This window comes from Sapajus apella, unplaced genomic scaffold (genome assembly GCF_009761245.1).
Source record: "Sapajus apella isolate SASKATOON/1434 unplaced genomic scaffold, GSC_monkey_1.0 scaffold56, whole genome shotgun sequence".
In the NCBI taxonomy this organism is placed as follows: Eukaryota; Metazoa; Chordata; class Mammalia; order Primates; family Cebidae; genus Sapajus; species Sapajus apella.
This window is the reverse complement of record NW_022436996.1, coordinates 14,727,738-14,748,175: the sequence shown is the minus strand read 5'-3', so window position 1 is coordinate 14,748,175 and position 20,438 is coordinate 14,727,738. Positions and strand designations below refer to the sequence as shown.

Below are 20,438 nucleotides of genomic sequence, written 5' to 3'. Positions count from 1 at the left end.
GTGTGTGGCCATGGAGCCACCCAGCTGGAGCTCTCCCCTGATCAGGCACAGTCCACCAGCACAGAAGCTATGGTGCCAGCCCCCAGGGCATCGGGGACTGCCCTACAAGCAGGTGTGGGACCGAGGAGGTCCCGGCTAGGGACCGAGGAGAGGCCAGCAGACCAACGAGTGTTCAGGTCAGATCAGCCTGGTCTGATGGGCAAGACCACCCTGAAAGATCAGGCCCTACAGTTCCTCTAGGGTTAAAGTCTCCCATGGGAGCAAGTCAAGCCTGGGGGATGAAACGCATACATTTCAGGCCATCCCTGGAGGTGCTCCACTGCAGACACTCCCACATCAAACCCTCAGGCTCCACGTCAGCTGGCTTGCTGCCTCTACCTCTTCTCTAAGCAGTGCTCCCTGCCCACTTGAGTGTCTGTGGTGGTTGAGGAGGCTCCTCCTGCCGGGTTCCAGAGGCCTATGGTGAAAGCGGGTTGCCAGAGGCCCTGGCACTATATTTGCCAAAAGTTGATCCACACTTTGTACTCTTTCTCCCAGTTTTTACTTGGCAATTGAAGTCTGGTTGCAGATGCATCTCATTAGCAAAGCCCAGGTCAAAGCCTGTGTCTGACTGCAAGGGAGTCTGGGAGAGCATAGTCTGATTTCTCTCTTGGAGAAGAGGAATTTGTAACATGGGAAATTCTCCAAACATAGAAAGACGTTCAAAAGATACTTTTGAGTTACAAACACAATAAATGTCCACTACAGATAGAATACCATGTTTGGTAACTATGAGACTATATTTGCTTTCTGAAGATCTAAAGACAATTTTCAAGTTCTGCTGGATAGAGTAGGTAGGAGAAGCGAGTACGTTTCTTTCGTAAATTATCCACTTTCTCTTTCAGTTCTTGGTGTTCTCTTTTTCCTTGATTCAGTATTAATATATTGTATTTTAATAGAAATACACACATTTCACTTATCTAATTTTATTAGCATATAATTGTGCCTAACACATCCTAGTTTTAACATTGTTCTCCATTGCTATGTATCCTATTTCTAATTTTATTTTCTTTTGTATTTCCTTCTTTTTATTACAAAACATATGTTCATTATAGCAAAATTGAAAATCGTAAAAGCACACAGAAGAAAAAAATCATTTTTATTTTAGTAAAAATAGCTGTAATATGCCTAGCAATAGCTGTAATAAACACCCCATTATCCATTCCACTCATACCCCATTGTAAAACAGACAATGAAGTTTCTATGGGATTCCGTCTAACATCCTATCTGGGGTGGACCATATTTGACCTGAGCAAACCAGACGGTTTTATTCCCCGGGCCAATGTGATTAGTTCAGGTAGAGTCCCGAACTCAGGAGAACTCAGGGAGAGCCCTGTCTTTATAACAACCCATTCTCAGGGAACGAATCAATTTTCAAGAAAACTACTTCAGGCTCACCAGAGCAAAAACTCACTCACTACCGTGAGAACAGCACCAAGTTATTAAAGAGGGATCCATCCCCATGACCCACACTCTTCACATTAGGTCCCGCCTCCCAACACCACCATATTAGGGATCAGATTTCGGCATGAGTTTTGGTAGAGACAAACCATATTGAAGCCATAACTGAAATTAAGTCTTCATCCCATCACTAGACTCTCTAACATCATAATTTCAGAGGTCTAGTCCCAGGCTGTTGCTTTTACTTCTTAGTTGAACAAAATAAGATTTATACAGATTTATCATTTGACAACAGGAAAATGTGTATTTTGGCTCTAAACCTACTCTAGATCTGCTTGTGTGGCTGCCTTGATAAGGGGTCTCCACGATAATTCTCTTTTGGGGACCTGGAGTCTCCCAAGCAAATCCTATTTTGAAATAAAATGTTCTTGCTTTGCTTTCCAGATTGTCCTCTAAATTTTCTAAAGTCTGTGGTCCATAAATATAGAACTGGCGGATGTAACTTGATTTTATTACAGCAGTCTGGGTTTTGGTGCCAATGCTATGTTGAAATGTAAGAGTGTTATTGGATTTGTACTATCTATATTTAAAAGACTGGTGGGTTACTTGAGCCTGGAATGCCTAACAACTTCCGAGAAGGGTCAGAACCACACTCTGCTCACCCAAAAAAGAGATGGCCTAGAGGCTGGCTAGCTGTGAATGTCGAAAGCCACATGACATGCACCCTGTCCTGGCTTCTACTGTGGAACCTACGGAAACCCACTTAAAACTGTTGTTCCTCCCCTGACTAAACCTGAGGACAGCCAGATGCTTGAGGGCCTCCAAGCTCTCACATGTGTCATGAAGACACAACCCTCCAGCTTCTCTCCAATATTTCCAAACACACTGGGCCTGGGGTCGTGAGAAGCCATGCAGTAATACTGTATACTTTATTTTATTTGAGATCCTCCTCTGTGAGCCGTGGTGGATCAAAGCTAGCATGCCTCCTTCATACCTAGAGATTCACTCACTTAGGGAAATAATCCATTCTAGTTCCTCTGTGGAAGTTGAAAGACAGTCTGCATAAAGTGACCTTTGACTCACATTCTCCTATTTATAGATGGCAGGCCTTTTCTTCATTCCTGACAGGCATTCATTAGTGCGGCTCCTCTCTTCTGAGGTCTCAGTTGTCAGTTCTCAATTGTGGGTGAAAACTCTAATCTCCAGTATGTCTTAAAAACTCTGTGAACTTTGTACAGGTCTCTGACCAAGACATGGGACAGGGGACTTCCATGGCTTCAAGCAATGCACTGCCTTCTCTAGGTCTGCACTTCACCTTCTGGGTTAGAGAGTTTTGGGAGTTGCTGTTTCTGAAAAAAAGAAAGGTATTGGGAGTGGGGCAGGGCAGGGTGAATGTGTGTTCTGACACCCAGGGGGAGAAATAGGCAGACAATATACAAGTATACAAATGAATACTATAATTTCAGGTCACAATAACTGCTGTGAAGAAAGATAAAGCAGAAAAAGGGGACAGCAAGAAAGGTAGTGGTATAATGAGGTCATTTTTGATAAGGTGATCCAGCATTTGAGCAGAAGGAGTGAAGGCGTTACCCATGTGAGGATCTGAGGAAACACGATAAACTTTCCTTCATGTGCGGTGGGATGTCACTGGGCAGATTTTAAAAGCTTGTCCAGGCTCCTGAGGCAGGTGGTGGTAAATGGAATTACTGCAAGATCCAGGCAAGAGATAAAGATATGGATTAAAGTGATAGGAATGCAGGTGGCAAGAAGCAGCTGAAATCAACATATATACATACTTTCCTCAAAGGTAGCACCGGTAGGGCTAGTTGATGAATTCCAGGTGAGATGATAATGCTGAGGTTGATGCCTGAAGAGCTGGATGAATGGTGGCGCCATTTTCTGAGGGAAAGACAGTTGAAGGAGGAACTGTATGTGAGTGGGTACACGTGGAGGGCTTCCTTGGTTTTAGATGTTTAAACTAAGGGATGTTTATTAGATTTTGAAGAAGAGATTTTTAAGTAAAAAATTTTAAAAAGCATTTAGAGCTTAAGGAAGAAATCAAGGCCAGAGATAACAACTAGGAAGTTATAATTACAGCCAGAGACCCCAGAAGACCACGCAGGGACGAAGACAGAGCATGGACCTCTCTAACACTGGACAGACAGAAAGAGAATCCAGGAAAGGAGATTTTTTTTTTAATTGTAGATTCAGAGGGTACAGGTTTGTTCCATGGATATATTGTGTAATGGTGACGTTTGGGCTTCAAGTACACCCATCACCCAAATAGGGATCATTGCACCCAATAGATAAGTTTTCAACCCTCACACTTTCCCTATTTTTGACGTCCTCAGTGTCTATTATTTCCATTTTTATGTCCAAAGTATACTCATTGTTTACCTCGCACTTGTAAGTGAGAACACATGCTATTTTATTTTCAATTTCTGAGTTATTTCACTTACGATAATAGCCTCCAGTTCCATATATATTGCTGCAAAAGACACAATTTCATTATTTTTAATGGCTGCATAGTATTCCATTACACACACACACACACACACACACACACACACAGAAAGAGAGAGATATCTCTGTGATGTATATATACACACCATATATATTAAATGTAAGTGGTCTGATAAACCAAGTTAAAGACAGAGATTGGCAGAGTAGGTTACAAACATCACTCACTTAATTATATACATATATCACATTTTCTTTATCTAACATCTGTAGATGGACACTTGGGTTGGTTCCATATCATTGCTATTGTGAATAGTGCTACAATAAACACATGAGTTCAGGCGTCTTTTTGATATAATAATTTCTTACCACTGAGGAGATACCCAGTATTGGGACTGCTGGGTCAAATAGTAGTTCTATTTTTAGATATTTGAGAAATTTTCACACTGTTTTCCATGGAGATTGTACTAGCTTACATTCCTACCAACAGTATATAAGTGTTCCCTTTTCTCTGCATTTTTGCCAACATCTGTTGTCTTTTGACTTTTTATTAATAGCCATTCTGACTGGTGTAAGATGGTGTCTCATTGTGGTTCTAATTGCATTTCTCTGATGATTAGTGATGTTAAGCCTTTTTTCCTATGTTGGTTGGCTGCTTGTATGTCTTCTTTTGAGAAATGTCTTCATATCCTTTGCCCTCTTTTCAATGGGGTTATTTGTTTTTTTCTAATTGAGTTACTTGAGTTTTTGTAGATTCTGTTTACTCTTTTTTTTTTGTTGTTGTTGTTGTTGTTTTGTTTTGCTGTGCAGAAGAATTTTACTCTAGTTGAGGTTCATTTGTCTATTTTTTATTTTGTTGCATTTGCTTTTGGGGTCTTTATCATAAATTCTTTGCCTAGGCCAATGTCTAGAAGAATTTTTCCTACATTTCCTTTTAGGACTCTTATAGCTTCAAGTCATACATTGAAGTCTTTAATCCACCTTGAGGTAACTTTGGTATGTGGTGAGTGATAGGGATCCAGTTTCATCCTTCTGCATATGGCTGTCCAATTTTCACAGCACCATTTATTGAATAGGGTGCGCAGGAAAGGAGATTAATTTAGGGAACATTAGGATTTTTTTTCTCTCTGTCTCTCTCTAGGTGTGTATATTGATGTTTTTTATTTTTTACTTTTATTTATTTATTTTTTTTGAGGTGGAGTCTCCCTCTGTCGCCCATGCTGGATTGCAGTGAGGCCATGTCTGTTCACTGCAACCTCTGCCTCCCAGGAGCAGGTGATTCTTCTGCCTCAGCCTCTCGAGTAGCTGTGATTACAGGCATGCATCACCACACCCAGCTAATTTTTATATTTTTAGTAGAGATAGGCTTCACCAAGTTGGCCAGGTTGGTCTCAAACTCCTGACCTCAAGTGATCCACCCACCTCAACCTCCCAAAGTGCTAAGATTACAGGTGTGAGCCACTGCACCCAGCCTGATATTTTTAAATTGGATATATCACATTGGGGTATCCATATAGATATATTTATGCACTAAAATTATTCTGCGTTTTTAAAATTATATTTTATCACAAGTTTATCAGTGTTCTTCCTCTCATCAAATAATTAGCTTTTAATTTTGTATATAATTGTGCCAGTTACTTTCCAGGTTATTAATTTATGCTTTTAAATTGCTTCCCTATTTTGCTTTAAATTAATATTTTATTCTGTTCTAGAATTCTACAGTACAATCATTTTTTCATGAATATTTCTTTTTTATTTCTTCTTATTAAAGACCTTTAAGTGAGTACATTTTCTTCTAAACACTGTTTTGGCCTACATCCCAATACATTTTAATATGCAGAGCTCTGTTTATTATTACTTTAAAATAGATTTTTATTGAATTCTTAATTTGTTTCCTAAGCCAATTTTTACTTATAAAAAAGTATTTTTAATATGCAAAAAATTAAACAATTTATTCATGTTCTCATTATTTATTTCTTTTTAAAATATATTGTGGCTAAAACATGTATTGGGCATAATTTCTGCCATTAAGAGGTTGGTGGTTAATATTTTTAAATATATCCTTATGGCTTACTTAAGATTTTTTGTTAACAGCTATATACAAATATATTTTTAATTTTCTCATCTAAGCTTACAATTTATTGAAGTTGCCTGAGTAACTGGATTGTCCAAGTAGTCAATATTTTTGTTAATTCATTTTATCATCTTGATATTGTCAGTTCCTGTCTTCCCACCCTGAAGAATCGCCATTCTTTTTGAGGTAATCCTGAGCAAGAAGTATTACATTGAAGGTATTAGTACTGCCCATACAAGGAGTCTGTGATGAGTTATCTTTTTCCTAACAGGTTATTTGTGATGACCAGGTGAGCCTCCAGAGTTATTGTTTTCTTACCATGACCTCTATAATGACTGATGCAGTAGAAATTCTGCCTCCATTTCTGGTTGTAAAAACTCTAGGACTGGATATCAGCTCCACCTTGACCATTGCTGTTCCCTGGCGAGCTTGATTTTGCTCCTTGAACCCTCAGTAACTGGGTGAAAAAAGGAGTCACCCACAATTATGCATTCCCAGTTACTTCCTGGTGCTGATGCTTCCTGCATTTGAGACCTACTACTACTTGAGACCTTCTCAAAACATTGAATTCTGCCAAAAAGAAATCCAAGTTTACCACTAGTATCTACCCCTCTTAGAAAACCACTGCATTGCTGAATCCAATTCTGACTTCCTTTTTCTGCTACACATGAACTATTGAGGTTCTAGTATGCTGGCTACTTGAAATTGCTAACTTCAAATGATGTGCAATTCAGATCTTTCTCCACAAGTGTATTGTTTTGTCACTCTTTTTGTGTTATTCCATGTTCTCAGAGAAGCAGATGTCAAAACCAGATTCACCATGCAGGTGCTTATTAGGGGGAAATGTGAAGGAATATGGAGAAGGAATATGGAGAAGGAACCAGAGAACACTGGGAAGAGTCATCAAGCCACAATGCAAGTCTGACCTGGAGTGTAGGAAACAAGGAGAAAAGGTGAGCGGAAACCTTCTAGACAGCCACATTGTCTGAGAAGGCTGGGAAAACCAATAGGGAGTCCTCAAGCCAAAGTTGCAGTCAGAGATAATCCTTTTCTCCAGGAATAGGTTGTGCCTTAAATCCCATGAGAGCAGTATGTAGGTGGCATAGCCTCGCATAGGGATAGATTCCAAAGCTGGCAGCTGGAGCTCTCCTCAATTAGCTCCATGTACTTGAAGGTTTGCAAAGAGAATTTTGATGGCTGCCACACTCTCCTCCATGTCAAACAATTGTGCATTAATGTTTTAATGATACATTATTTAATTGAATGCAAAGTTGTTAAGTGTTCTTTTATAGTGTGTCTTTTCCTTACATTATATAGTTCCCACTATGCCTAATAATTTGTGTATTGATTTCTACTTTTTTTTCAAGACAGAGTCTTGCTCTGTCACCCAGGCTGGAGTACAGGGGTGCGATCTCAGCTCACTAAACCTCCACCTCCCAGGTTTAAGCGGTTCATGCTTCAGCTTCTTGAGTAGCAGGGATTATAGGTACCCACCACCATGCCTGGCTAACTTTTGTATTTTTAGTACAGACGGGATTTTGCCATGTTGGCCAGGCTGTTCTCGAACTCCTGGTCTTAACTGATCTGCCCACCTCGGTCTCCCACAGTGCTGGGATTACAGGCATGGGCTACTATGCCCCACCATGATTTCTACTATTTGGAATATTATTTATACTTTTTCTGTAATTTAGAAATGTCTTAACTCATCTTCAGTTTTTGAAATTGTATAAATTGACTTTGTTTTTCAGTATAGAACGATAGTTTTCTGAGAGGTTTGTTTATTTGTTTGAATTTCTTTGCAAAATAGTAATTACCGTTGAAATCCACTCTAAGGAATTGTTTTGTCCCCTTCCTATACTTCTTATCCTGTTCTGCTTTAACAATTATGAGTTTTTATACATAGACTATATATATATATATATATATTTATTTTTTTTTTTATTTAAATTTTTTTTTTTTAGAAAGAGTCTTGCTCTGTCACCCAGACTGGAGTGCAGTGGCATGATCTCAGCTCACTGCAACCTCCACCTCCCGGGTTCAAACTATTCTCCTGCCTCAGTCTTCTGAGTAGCTGGTACTACAGGCACGTGCCACCACAACTGGCTAATTTTTGTATTTTCAGTAGAGATGAGGTTTCACCATTTTGGCCAGGATGGTCTCAATCTTCCGACCTCTTGATCTGCCTGTGTCAGCCTCCCACAGTGCTGGGATTACAGGCGTGAGCCACTGTGCTGGGCCACATAGACAATATTTACATGTTCTTCTAAAACGAGTTGAAGATAGCTTTATTTAATTCAATTATACAAAGTTAACTAATGCAAAGATTTTTTACTTCTGGTTCCAAAATGGCAATATAGAAGCAAGATGGTTTCACTTTCCCCCCCACACACACAAAAACAGAAAACCATTACACAGTGCCAGGATATTCGCCAGCAACAACCCAAAAGTCAAATGCAAGAATGAAATAGTTCCCAAGGCCACAGAGAAGTAAAAACATTAAGCAAATGGTAAGAGAATCAGACTTACACATCTGCAATGCTCCTCACCCACCATTCTGCCTAGCACCAAGTACATGGAAAATCGCCCCCCAACTCACAATCTACACTTGAAAAAGAATGATTAAGGGGGTTAACCAGCTTCCCCATCATCTTAGGTGCTCTGGCAGGAGACCTTTTCTTGCCTTAACCCACAGAAAGCATCATGACTGCCTGAAGGGAGAAATAACCCTAAGGAGAGGCAGAGACAAAGTGTGTAGGCAGGACTAACATCCCCAGCTGTGGAAACTGATCTATTACTTAGCCAATGAAGACACCAGATCAGAGTGGTTGTTCAGCAGCACCATGCTTTAGAAGGTACATTCCACAGGTCTCCTGGGCACAAAGCCCTAGCCAGCCTTGACACAGATAATCCCAAGATAATCCCTTTGGGTTCTCCCCAATTCAGGATAGGCAGTGCCTTGATCATTTACTACAGCTGAGGTGAACCTGGCACCATCTTGAGCCAAAAAGAGGGCAGCAACCTAGCAGCGAAGATTCACTAAGCAAATACATCTAATAAAAACCAAAACAAGCTGGACAGAGGAGATTGGAATGAACAGTCCTTCAATGCAAAGACATAGACATATACCCATAAGAAACAACTGCAAACAGAGAATCATGACCTCACCAAAGGGACAAAGCCAAAATCCAGTAACTGACCCTAATGAGATGGCAATATGTGAGCTCTCTGACCAAGAATTCAAAAGCGCAGTTTTGGGTAATGAAATAATCTGTACACCAACCCCCTGTGACATGCAATTTACTCATGTAGCAAACCTGCACATATACCCCCTGAACCTAAAATAAAAGTTGGAAGGAAAATGAATAAATAAATAAAACTTAAATCTCACTTTAAAAAGATATCTTCATCAAAATAAATCCAATCATTCAGCATAAAGACTAAAATAATCACCTGTAATGATGAACTAGTGACATTAAACAGTACAAAGATGGTGTTATTAATGAGGAGGAATGTTATAATAGCACATATCTGAGTTGGCATAGCTATTCATTGCAAAGGTAAAAGACTACACAGAAGCATTCTTGGAACCAACCCAAATGTGCATCAATAATAGAATGGATAAAGAAAATGTGGCACATATATACCACGGAGTACTATGCAGCCATAAAAAATAATGAGTTCATGTCCTTTGCAGGGACATGGATGAAGCCGGAAGCCATCATTCTCAGCAGACTAACACAGATACAGAAAAACACTGCATGCTCTCACTCATAAGTGGGAGCTGAACAATGAGAACACATGCACACAGGAAAGGGAACATCACACAATGGGGCCTGTCAGGGAGTGGGGAACAAGGGGAGGAAGAGCAAACACCTAACGCATGTGGGGCTTAAAATCTAGATGACGGGTTGATAGGTGCAGCAAACCACCATGGTACATGTATAGCTATGTAACAAACCCACACGTTCTGCACATGTATCCCAGAATTAAAGTAAAATTAAAAAAGAAGAAGAAGAAGAAGAAATATTCTAGGATGTCAACTAAGAGAATGTAAATAATTTTTTTTTTTTTAAAGATGGGGTTTCACCATGATGGCCAAGCTGGTCTTGAACTCCTGACCTCAGGTGATCCACCCACCTGGGCCTCCCAAAGTGCTAGGATTACAGGCGTGAGCCACCGTGCCCGGCCCAAATTTGTGTTTTTCCTTTTTGTGGAAAATGGGGTCTCGCTATATTGCCCAGGCAGGTCCCAAGCTATCCTCCCGCCTCTGCCTCTTTAAGAGCTGGGATTACGGGCGTGAGCCACAGCACCCAGCAATAAAAAATTTAAAATTAGACAGTAACCTAGCAGTAAAGATTCAGTAAGCAAATGTATCCAATAAAAACCAAAACAAGCTGGACAGAAAAGACTGGAATAAATAATCCTCCCATGCAAAGACATGGACATATTTCCACAAGTAACAAGCACAAACAGAGAACCATGACCTCCCTGAGAGGACAAAGCAAAAATCCAGTGACTGACCCTAAGGAGATCAGATTAACAGAATCAAGGACAAAAAATATAAGATTATTTCAATAGATGCTGAAAAAGCATTTTATAAAATTCAACATTTCTTCATCACAAAATTTCTCATAAAAATACATAAGGAAGGAACATATTTCAAAATAATAAAGACCATATATGACAAACTCACAGGTAACATCATACTGAAGAGGGAAAAATTGAAGGCCTCTCCTCTAAGGGCTGGTAAGGATGCATACTCTCACCACTGTTATTCAATATAATACTGGAAGTCCTGGCCAGAACAATCAGGCAAGGTAAATAAAGGGCATCCAAATTGGAAAGAAAGAAGTCAAATTACCTTACTTGCAAATGACATGTTCTTATACCTAGAAAAACCTAAAGACTGTACCCACCCCCCCAAAAAACTGTTAGAGCTGATAAATGAGTTCAATAAAGTTGCAGGAATCAAAAATCAACACACACAATTTAGTAGCATTGATATGCACCAATGTCGAACAATCTGAAAAAAAAAATTAAAAAATCGATCCCAATTAGAATAGCTACAAAAATATAAAATACATAGGAATCAATCTAACTAAAGACATGAAAGATCTATGGGAGGAAAACTAAAACTCTGATGAAAGAAAGTGAAGAGGACATGAAAAATAGAAAGATATTTCATGCTCATGTATTGGAAAGATTAATAATGTTAAAATGACCATTCTACTAAAAGCAACTTATAGATTTAATATGATCCGTATCAAAATGTCAGTGACATTCTTCACAAAAATAGAAAAAAAAAGCCCTAAATGTATAAGTAACCATAAAATATCCCAAACAGCCAGCTCAATCCTGAGCAAAAAGCACAGGCTGGGGGCATTACACCACCTAACTTCAATGGTTTATTTATTTATTTATTTATTTATTTATTTAATGAAAAAGGTATAACTTTATTCATGAATAATTATGAAAATTTTTTTTTATTTTTTTAATTGCGTTTTAAGTTTTGGGGTACATGTGAAGAACATGCAAGATTGTTGCATAGGTATAGTAAACAAAACAGCATGGTACTGTCATCGAAGCAGACACATAGACAATAGAACATACTAGAGAACTGGGATATAAATCCATGCATTTATAGCCAACTCATCTTTGACAAAGATGTCAAGAACATACAAAGGAGAAAGGATAATCTTTTCAATACAGGGTGATGGGAAAACTAGATAATTATATGCAGAAGGATGAAATTAGACCTGTATCCCTCATCAAACATACAAATCAAATCAAAATTGATTAAAGACTTAATCTAAGACCTGAAACTATGAATCTGATAGAAGAAAACTGTGAGGAAATGCTCCAGCACATTGATCTGGTGAAAGATTTATTTGTCTAAGATCTCAAAACCACAGACAACCACAGCAAAAATACGACGAGATTATAGCAAGCTAAAAATCTTCTGCACAGCAAGGGAAGCAATCAACGAAGTGAGAAGACAACTCGCAGAATGGGATAAAATATTAGTATCTACCTGGCAAGTGATTAATAATAGCCAGAATACATAAGATGTTAAAAGTAGCAAAGCAAACAAACACAAATAATTCAGTTTTTAAGTGGGCAAAAGATCTGAGCAGACATTTCTAAAAAGAAGACATACAAATGATCAACAGGTATTTGAAACAAAATGTTCAACATCACTAATCATCTGAGAAATGCAAATCACAGCCACAGTGAAATATCATCTCATCTTAGCTAAAATCATTTATCAAAAAGATAAGCAGTAACAGATGCTGGTGAAGATGTCTAGAGAGGGAAGCCATCATACACTGCTGGTGGGAGTGTAAATTAATTATTACAGCCCCTATAAAGAACAGCATGGATGTTCCTCACAAAACTAAAGACAGAACTGCCATGTGATCCAGCAATTTTACTATGGATGTGTACACATAAAATCTGGATGTGTACCCCATAGTAAATTAGTTGAACCATTGTGGAAGACTGTGGCGATTCCTCAAAGATCTAGAAATAGAAATATATATATATATATATATATATCTTTTTCCTTTTTCTTTTTTTGAGACACAGTTTGCTCTGTCACCCAGGCTGGAGTGCAGTGGCATGATCTCAGCTCACTGCAACCTCCACCTCCGGGGTTCAAGCGATTCTCCTGTCTCAGCCTCCTGAGTAGCTGGGATTACAGGTGTGCACCACCATGCCCAGCTAATTTTTGTATTTTTAGTAGAGATGGGGTTTTGCTATGTTGGTCAGGCTGGTCTCAAACTCCTGATCTCGTGATCCACCTGCCTTGGCCTCCCAAAGTGCTGGGATCACAGGCATGAGCCACTGCACCTGGCCAAGGGAAGCGTGCAGAGTCTCTGCACTCTCACGTTTAATGCAGCACTATTCAAAATGGCCAAAATATGGATTCACCCTAAGTGCCCATAAACAGATGAATGGACAAAAAATGTGTTATGTATACACAATGAAATATTACTCAGCCTTAAAAAAGAGTAAAATCCTGTCATTTGCAGCAACATGGGTGGAACTAGATACCACTATGTTTAGTGAATTGAGCCATGCACAGAGAGATCAATATTGCATGATCTCACTTATATAAGCTGAAAAAGTAGATCTCATGAAGACAGAGAATAAAATGGTGGTTACCCAGATGCCAGGAAGGGTGAGAAGGTGGGAGGGATAAAGAGGAAAATAATAATATAAATGTATTTATTACCACTGTAAACTTAAAACAGTAAAGACAGTAAATTTTAAATGTATATTTTACCTCAATTTTGTAAGGTGTAAACAAAATTTCTATTTATAAACTGCAAATAGAAATGTTGGATTTCTTTCTTTGATGTGAAGTTTTGTACTAGTGGTTTTATGTCTAAAAATGCCTCCTTCCTTCTCTTTTTTGATCTCATCCAGGGTTTTAAATCCAGCATTATACTAATCATGACATCAACCAATTAGCTGTCAGGGTTCTCAATGATACCTTTCAACATGATTTTCCCATTCAGTAAGTTTCTTAGAAAAATAACTTAAAAATTTTTAAATATATATGTATATTTTATTGAACTTTAGGTTCTGGGGAATATGTGAAGAACATGCAGGATTATTGCATAGGTACATACATGGCAATGTGGTTTGCTGCCTCCATCCGTATCACCTATATCTGGCCTTACTCCCCATGTTATCCCTCCCCAACTCCCTACCCCCATTGTCCCTCCCTTAGTTCCCCCACAACGGACCACAGTGTGTGATGCTCCCCTCCCTGTGTCCACATGTTCTTATTGTTTGACCCCTTCCTATGAGTGAGAACATGTGGTGTTTGATTTTCTGTTCTTGTGTCAGTTTGCTGAGAATGATGATTTCCAGATTCATCCATGTCCCTACAAAGGACACAAACTCATAGTTTTTTATGCATGCATAGGATTCCATGATGTATATGTGCCACATTTTCCCTGTCCAGTCTGTCATGGATGGGCATTTGGGTTGGTTCCAGGTCTTTGGTATTGTAAACAGTGCTGCAATGAACATACATGTGCATGTGTCTTTATAATAGAACAATTTATAAACCTTTGGATATATACCCAGTAATGGGATTGCTGGGTCAAATGGAATTTCTATTTCTAGATCCTTGAGGAATTGCCATGCTGTCTTCCACAATGGTTTAACTAATTTATACTCCCACCAACAATGTAAAAGTGTTCCTATTTCTCCACATCCTCTCCAGCATCTGTTGTCTCCAGATTTTTTTAATGATCGCCATTCTAACTGGCGTGAGATGGTATCTCAATGTAGTTTTGATTTGCATTTCTCTAATGACCTGTGACGATGAGCATTTTTTCATGTTTGTTGGTCTCATATATGTCTTCTTTTGAAAAGTGTCTGTTCATATCCTTCGCCCACTTTTGAATGGGTTTGTTTGTTTTTTCTTGTAAATGTGTTTTAGTTCTTTGTAGATTCTGGATATAAGTCCTTTGTCAGATGGGTAGATTGTAAAAATTTTTTCCCATTCTGTTGGTTGCCAGTTCACTCTAATGATTGTTTCTTTCACTGTGCAGAAGCTCTGGAGTTTAATTAGCTCCCATTTGTCTATTTTGGCTTTTGTTGCCAATGCTTTTGGTGTTTTAGTCATGAAGTCCTTGCCTATGCCTATGTCCTGAATGGTTTTGCCTAGGTTTTCTTCTAGGGTTTTTATGATGTTGGGTCTTATGTTTAAGTCTTTAATCCGTCTGGAGTTAATTTTAGTGTAAGATGTCAGGAAGGGGTCCAGTTTCTGCTTTCTGCACATGGCTAGCCAGTTTTCCCAACACCATTTATTAAACAGGGAATCCTTTCCCCATTGCTTGTTTTTGTGAGGTTTGTCAAAGATCAGATGGTTGTAGATGTGTGGTGTTGCCTCCGAGGCCTCTGTTCTGTTCCATTGGTTTATATCTCTGTTTTGGTACCAGTAACATGCTGTTTTGATTACTGTAGCCTTGTAGTATAGTTTGAAGTCAGGTAGCATGATGCCTCCAGCTTTGTTCTTTTTGCTTAGAATTGACTTGGCTATGCAGGCTCTCTTTTGGTTCCATATGAAGTTTAAAGTGTTTTTTTCCAGTTCTGTGAAGAAGGTCATAGGTATCTTGATGGAGATAATGTTGAATCTATAAATTACTTTGGGCAGTATGGCCATTTTCATGATATTTTGTTCTTCCTAACCAGAGCATGGAATGTTTCTCCATCTGTTTGTGTCCTCTCTTATTTCCTTGAGCAGTGGTTTGTAGTTCTCCTTGAAGATGTCCTTTACATCCTTTGTTAGTCGTATTCCTAGGTATTTTATTCTCTTTGTAGCAATTGTGAATGGCATTTAGTTCTTGATTTGGCTCTCTTTAAGTCTGTTATTGATGTATAGGAATGCTTGTGATTTTTGCACATTGATTTTGTATCCTGAGACTTTGCTGAAGTTGCTTATCAGTTGCAGGAGATTTGGGGCTGAGACGATGGGGTCTTCTAAATACACAATCATGTCATCTGCAAATAGAGACAATTTGAATTCCTCCTTTCCTAAGTCAATACCCTTTATTTCTTTTTCTTGCCTGATTGCTCTGGCTAGATCTTCCAATACTATATTGAATAGGAGTGGTGAGAGAGGGCATCCTTGTCTAGTGCTAGATTTCAAAAGGAATGCTTCCAGTTTTTGCCCATTCAGTATGATATTGGCTGTGGGTTTGTTGTAAATAGCTTTTATTATTTTGAGGTATATTCTGTTGATACCTAATTTATTCAGAGTTTTTAGCATAAAGGGCTGTTGAATTTTGGCAAAAGCCTTCTCTGCATCTATTGAGATAATCATGTGGTTTTTGTCTTTGGTTCTGTTTATGTGGTGAATTACATTTATAGACTTGCGTATGTTGAACCAGCCTTGCATCCTCAGGATGAAGTCTACTTAATCGTGATGGATAAGCTTTTTGATGTGCTGTTGCAATCGGTTTGCCAGTATTTTATTGAAGATTTTTGCATCTATGTTCATCATGAATATTGGCCTGAAGTTTTCTTTTCTTGTTGAGTCTCTGCCAGGTTTTAGTATCAGGATGATGTTGGTCTCATAAAATGATTTGGGAAGGATTCCCTCTTTTTGGATTGTTTGCAATAGTTTCAGGAGTGGTACCAGCTCCTCTTTGCATGTCTGGTAGAATTCAGCTGTGAACCCATCTGGACCTGGGCTTTTTTTGGTTGGTAAGCTATTAATTGCTGCCTCCACTTCAGCCCTTGTTATTGGTCTATTCAGGGTTTTGACTTCTTCCTGGTTTAGGCTTGGGAGGGTGCAAGTGTCAAGGAATTGATCCATTTCTTCCAGGTTTACTGGTTTATGTGCATAGAGTTGTTTGTAGTAATCTCTGATGGTGGTTTGTATTTCTGTGGAATATGTGGTGATATCCCCTTTATCATTTTTACTGAATCTGTTTGATTATTCTCTTTTCTTTTTTATTAATCTGGCTAGTGGTCTATTTTGTTGATCTTTTCAAAAAAACAGCTCTTGGATTTATTGATTTTTTTGAAGGGTTTTTCGTGTCTCAATCTCCTTCAGTTCTGCTGTGATCTTAGTTATTTCTTGTCTTCTGCTAGTTTTTGAGTTTTTTTGATCTTGCTCCTCTAGCTCTTTCAATTTTAGTGATAGAGTGTTAATTTTAGATCTTTCCATGCTTCTCATGTGGGCATTTATTGCTATAAATTTTCCTCTAGACACTGCTTTAACTGTATCCCAGAGATTCTGGTACAGTGTGTCTTCATTCTCGTTGGTTTTGAAACATCTTTATTACTGCCTTCATTTCATTGTTTATCCAGTCAACATTCAATAGCCAGTTGTTCAGTTTCCATGAAGTTGTGCAGTTCTGAGTTAGTTTCTGAATTCTGAGTTCTAACTTGATTGCATTGTGGTCTGAGACACTGTTATGTTTCTGTTCTTTTGCATTTGCTGAGGAGTGATTTACTTCCAATTATGTGGTCAGTTTTAGGGTAGGTGTGAAGTGGTGCTGAGAAGAATGTATATTCTGTAGATTTGGGATGGAGAGTTCTGTAAATGTCTATTAGGTTTGCTTGGTCCAGGTCTCAGTTCAAGTCCTGGATATCTTTGTTAATTTTCTGTCTTGTTGATCTGTCTAATATTGACAGTAGAGTGTTAAAGTCTCCCTCTATTATTGCGTGGAAGTCTAAGTCTCTTTGTAGGTCATTAAGAACTTGCTTTATGTACCTGGGTGCTCCTGTATTGCACACGTATATATTCAGGATCATTAGCTCTTCTTGTTGCATTGATCCTTTTACCATTTGTAATGCCCTTCTTTGTCTCTTTAGATCTTTGTTGGTTTAAAGTCTATTTTATCAGAGACTAGGATTGCAACCCCTGCCTTTTTTTGCTCTCCATTTGCTTGGTAAATCTTTCTCCATCCCTTTATTTTGAGCCTATGTGTATCCTTGCATATGAGATGGGTTTCCTGAATACAGCCCACTGATGAGTTTTGACTTTTTATCCAATTTGCCAGTCTGTGTCTTTTGATTGGGGCATTTAACCCATTTACATTTAAGGTTAATATTTTTATGTGTGAATTTGATCCTGCCGTTTTGATACTAGCTGGCTGTTTTGCCCATTAGTTGATGCCCTTTCTTCATTGTGTCATGCTCTTTACCATTTGGTACGTTTTTGGAGTGGCTGGTACTGGTTGTTCCTATGTTTAGTGCTTCTTTCAGGAGTGCTTGTAAAGCAGGCATGGTGGTGATGAAATCTCTGAGCAATTGCTTGTTCGTAAAGGATTTTATTTCTCCTTCTCTTATGAAGCTTAGCTTTGCTGGAAATGAAATTCTAGGTTGAAAGTTCTTTTCTTTAAGGATGTTGAATATTGGCCCCCATTCTCTTCTGGCTTGTAGGATTTCTGCTGAGAGATCCACATGAGTCTGATGGGCTTCCCTTTGTGGGTAACCCAACCTTTCTCTCTGGCTACCCTTAGTATTTTTTCCTTCATTTCAACCCTGGTGAAACTGATGATTATGTGCCTTGGGGTTGCTCTTCTTGAGCAATATCTTTGTGGTGTTCTCTTTATTTCCAGGACTTTAATGTTGGTCTGCCTTGCTAGGTTGGGGAAGTTTTCCTGGATAATATCCTGAAGACTGTTTTCTAGCTTGGATTCACTCTCTCCATCACATTCAGATACACCTATCAAACGCAGATTAGGTCTTTTCACATAATCCCACATTTCTTGGTGGCTTTGTTCATTCCTTTTTCCTCTTTTTCCTCTAATCTTGCCTTTTCATTTTATTTCATTGAGTTGATCTTCAATCTCTGATATCCTTTCTTCTGCTTGGTCAATTCGGCCATTGAAACTTGTGTGTGCTTCATGAAGTTCTCATGTTGTGTTTTTCAGCTCCATCAATTCATTGATATTCCTCTCTAAGCTGTTTATTCTCATTAGCATTTTGTCAAGCCTTTTTTCAAGGTTCTTAGTTTCTTTGCATTAGGTTAGAACACGTTCTTTTAGCTCAGAGAAGTTTGCTATTACCCACTTTTTGAAGCCTATTTCTGTCAATTCATCAGATTCATTCTCCATCCAGCCTTGTTCCCTTGCTGGTGAGGAGTTGTGATCCCTTGGAGGAGCAGAGGCGTTATGGTTTTGGGTGTTTTCATCCTTTTTGTGCTGGTTTCTTCCCATCTTTGTGTATTTATCTACCTGTGTTCTTTGTATTTGGTGGCTTTTAGATGGGGTTTCTGGACATCCTTTTTGTTGATGATGAAGTTCTTTCTTTCTGTTTCTTAGTTTTCCTTCTAACAGTCAGGCCCCTCTGCTGTAGGACTGCTGGAGGTCCACTCCAGACCCTGCTTGCCTGGGGATCACATGCAGTGGCTGCAGAACAGTAAGGGTTGCTTCCAGTTGTCCCAGAAGGTTACCTGCCAGATATCAGCCTGAGCTCTCCTTTATGAGGTGTCTCTGGATATACGGGGATCAGGGAGCTGCTTGAAGAGACAGTCTGTTCCTTATAGGACCTCAAATCCTGAGCTGTGAGCTCTATTCTTCTGTTCAGAGCTGCTGGGCAGGTACGTTTAAGTCAGCTGCAGTGGAACTCATAACCACCATTTTCCCAGGTGCTCTGTCCCAGGAAGGTGGGGCTTTATTTATAAGTTCCTGTCATGCTTCTGCCTTTTTTCAGAGATGCCCTGCCCAGCGAGGAGGTAGCCTACTCACAGTCTGTGACCTGAGGTGTTGCTGAGCTGCTGTGAGCTCTACCCAGCTGCTGTGTGAACTTCTTTGCAGTTTTGTTTACAGTGGTATAGTTAGAACTGCCTTGGTAATGGCTGTCTGCCTCAGTAATGGCAGGTTGTCTCAGTAATGGCGGACTGCCTCAGTAGTGGTGGACTGCCTTGGTAATGGCGGATGCCCTTCTGCCCACAGAGCTGGATCATCCCAGGTCCTGCTGTGCTTGCTGTGAAACTCTCAATCCAGAGTGTTTCAGATTACTGGTCTTTTGGGGGGTAGGACCAGCCGAGCCAGATCACCTGGCCCCCTGTTTCAGCCCCCTTTTTTTTTTTCAGTTGAATGGGCGACTCTCTCTCCCAGGCTTTCCAGTCGCCAGTTGAAATGGCACCCGGTTTGTGTGAGTTTTTGTGCAGAAACCCACTGTGCTGGCTGAAACAGCTGCGCTGGAGACTCATGGTGATTTTTCACCAGGGGAATCTCCTGGTCTGTGGGCAGTAAAAATGTGTTTGGAAATGTGGTGATCACTCACCCTCTGCGTTTTCACTGGGAACTGCACTCCAGAGCTGTTCCTATTCAGCCATCTTGGATTGGCTTCCTTAATTGTTATTCAGCGATAATAAATGTGGTTAGCAATTCTCTCTCTGGCCTTTGAATCTATGAATGATTTTTCTACTTTTTGTTTTGTTTCCAAATAAATGATCACCTAACAAGAAAAAAATGATCTTTGGGGTGTAGGTTTTCTTCAATAACTTACAAATATTGTCCTCTTCAAGAATTTTGTGATATAGGTTCTAAAAGTTGTAGTCATCCTAGGCTGGGCGAGGTGGCTCATGCCTGTAATCCCAGTACTTTGGGAGGCCAAGGTGGGTGGATCATTTGAGGTCAGGAGTTTGAGACCAGCTTGGCCAACATGGTGAAACCCCATCTCTACTAAAAATAAAAATACAAAAATTAGCTGGGCATGGTGGCAGGTGCCTGTGGTCCTAGCTACTTGGGAGGCTGAGGCAGGAGAATCACTTGAAGCTGGGAGGTGGAGTTGCAAAGAGCCAAGATCACGCCACTGCACTCCAGCCTGCATGACAAGAGCAAACCTCCATCTCAGAAAGAAAGAAAAGAAAAAGGAATAAAAGTTGTTGTCTGCAATCTTTTGAATTTTATCAGCTTATTTTTAGGCTCATGTATCATCATTGCATTGCCGTGGAAATGAAAGGTGGAAGCAAGTAACTCCAGGC

The 20,438-nt window shown here is 39.4% G+C and overlaps 1 long non-coding RNA gene across 1 annotated transcript; it reads right to left on the bottom strand.

Annotated features, from left to right (window-relative positions):
• Positions 1-1,121: 1,121 nt before the first annotated feature.
• Positions 1,122-3,913, bottom strand: LOC116527957. Its single transcript, XR_004258800.1, has 2 exons — positions 3,237-3,913; positions 1,122-2,789 (listed from the first exon to the last, which is right to left on the bottom strand). It is a non-coding gene; the product is annotated as an uncharacterized LOC116527957 (long non-coding RNA).
• Positions 3,914-20,438: the final 16,525 nt, after the last annotated feature.